The sequence below is a fragment of the Apis dorsata genome, unplaced genomic scaffold (genome assembly GCF_000469605.1).
Source record: "Apis dorsata unplaced genomic scaffold, Apis dorsata 1.3 scaffold_740, whole genome shotgun sequence".
Taxonomy (NCBI): domain Eukaryota; kingdom Metazoa; phylum Arthropoda; class Insecta; order Hymenoptera; family Apidae; genus Apis; species Apis dorsata.
Genome location: NW_006263901.1, coordinates 170,693 through 173,598, shown reverse-complemented (window position 1 = coordinate 173,598; position 2,906 = coordinate 170,693).

Sequence of the window (2,906 nt, the reverse complement as noted above, 5' to 3'; positions counted from 1 at the left end):
ACAAAAGGATTTGTTTTAATATTTCGTCGTTCTGATATTTCGATATCGATATTCGATAGAAATACGAAATTGATAAATCAGCCCGGTGAAGCATCCGAATACTTCTGGTATCTCAAATTGAGCGCAAAACTTTCATTCTTCTTTAAATTTTATTTTAGTCAAATCGCGTTTAATATTATAGTTGTTTCTTCTTCAACAAATGTCAAAAAATGATAGATTATTTATCACGCAAAAAGAATTTATTTTTAAATAGCAAAAAATACGAATTGTAAAAAATATTTGGAATTGAACATTTTATTTAATATTTTTATCAAATATTTCATTAAATTTGTTTTTAATATTTACGAAGATTCTTATTTCTTTTATTTATTTCAGATCATCATTTTTATAAGATCACTATATATCAGTATTTCCCAAAGTTTTTTTGAAATATAATCTTCTTTTATAATAATTATCTGCAATTTCTTTCCTTTTTTTTTTACAATTACATAAAAATCCATTTTTGACAGGAAAAAATAAATATAATATTTTATTTTTAGGGGTGAATCACACACATCACATACAAGGTTCGGTAAGAATATATTTTGAAATATTAATCGTAATAAAGTGATAGCAAATATAAATGCTTATATGATTAATTTTTATATAATTAATTTTTAATATTTTTTAATGCTTGCTATGATCTATTACAACATAATTTATTGTATTCATACAAAGATATGTTACAATAAATAAATGCTGAAAATTTTCATTAAAATTAGATATATAATTACCATATATAATTAATTGGAGTAAATAAAAATTATTATAGCTTTGAATATTTAGCTATTTAGAGAAAATATTATATACATATATTCGAAAATTTAATTTTCTCATTCTAATAAGAATATATTATATATTATAAATATATTAGAATGTCTCATAAATTTCTTTCGCATCACTAGGAATGATTTAACTGGTTATTTTTATATGAATATGCAGGCTTATCTATTAGCCGTTTATAATATCAGTTCCAGTCGTAAAACTCTTTTAAAATACGTTTCGTTAGTGACACAATCTCTTTTAAAACTTTTTTCTGCGCTAAAGGAATTAAGGAATACATTCAATGGACAATCAAAGGAAGCATTTGCGGCATATTATGCTTTATTGCTTTAAAAAAGATGATAGTACAAATGATACTGCAGACGAGATTTATGCTGTTTACGGGAGTAGTACTACTATAATTACTACATCAATAATTAGTTTAAGAAATTTAGAGCTGGCAATTTTGATTCGAAAGATGTCAAGGCCGCAGCGGTCACCCAATAACGACGAATACAAACTTTATCAAGGCCATGCTCATTGAAAATTCGCAATATAGTATGCATAGGATATGAATGCCACTAACATTTCTAAGATAGTATAGTATATAATAAATATATAGTATATAATATAAAATATATAGTATATAATAAGTATATAATCCCCAGAAATTGATGATGATCAGGATGGGATATGTCAATAGATGTAAAGTTTGAGTTCCACAGCTATTGAGAGCGATCTTAAGAACGTGTCTCAACGTATAATTTCTTTCTCCAACGACAAAAAAGAGAATCTTTTTTAAAGAGTTACTGGAGACAAGACTTGGATTTTGTATCAAAATGTGCATCGAAAACGCATTTGATTTAAGGATAATATACCTTCAACTGTCGCGAAGCCTGGACTTCACTCGAAAAAATCGAAAAGTTCTTCCTTTATCCATTTGGTGGGATTGGAAAGGTGTAGTCTCCTTTTTTAAAGTGAAATTATCAATTCTGCAAAATATTGCAATCAGCTTGATAAATTGAAAGACGCCATAGCAGAGAAATGGTCAAAATTGGCGAATTGATGAGACCATCACGATAATGCAAAACCGCATGTATTGATAACTATAAAAGAAAAGTTGTTACAATTTGATTAGATGTTCTACCGCATCTTCTGTACTCCCCAGATCTTTCTCTATCCAACTATTATTTATTAAAAAATTCTCTCTATGAACGGTTCCAATCCGTAAGCAAAATAAAAATCGAGGAATATTTTGCAAATAAATCTCAACAATTTTGGAAAAAGAAAATAATGAAAGATAAAAAAAAATGATAGAGCAGAACGCAATAAGTCAATCTTAAACAACAAATATTATGTATTCATTTCGTATCAAAAAAAAAAAAAAAAGAAAGAAAGAAGGATACTCTAATAAAAAATGTATAGACGAATAAATTCATTATAATCAAATATAAAATGTCTTTTAAATTTCTTTTCCAAAATAAATTTTTCTTCTTATCTTTCTTATATCTTTTATATTTTTTTCATATTTCCTAATATATCTAATAATAATAAATCTAAGTTTTGAATCAATCTAATAATATAAAAAAATAAAATAAGATTAAATCAAAAATTAAAATTGATTATAAGTTATGCTATAAAATACATTTATCCCATAAAACAATTGTCTTGAATATAATACAATAACGATTTATCTCATAACTCAATAAATGTTTAATTCAGTGACTTGATCTAATTTTAATAACATTGTTCTAGTTTTTTTTACAATTAGTAGTTTTATTAAAACAATACTTTAATCGAAAAAACAATATATATTATATATATATATTTTTATTCACTTGGTTTTGAGTTATATTTTAAGTAATTATTTCTATTAATAGTAGGATATCTTTTAGAATTTATAACTCGAATTAATTATATTCCATTAATGATTTTTATATTTTATATTTCAATGTAATTTTTCTAGTCATTTTCTTGCTTAAGATATCAACAATTTTACTAAAATTATACAAAATATTTAAAATTATGCAACAACATATACAACATATATAATATCGAACATATACAATTTTCCCTTATTTCTTAAAAATAAATAGAATATACTA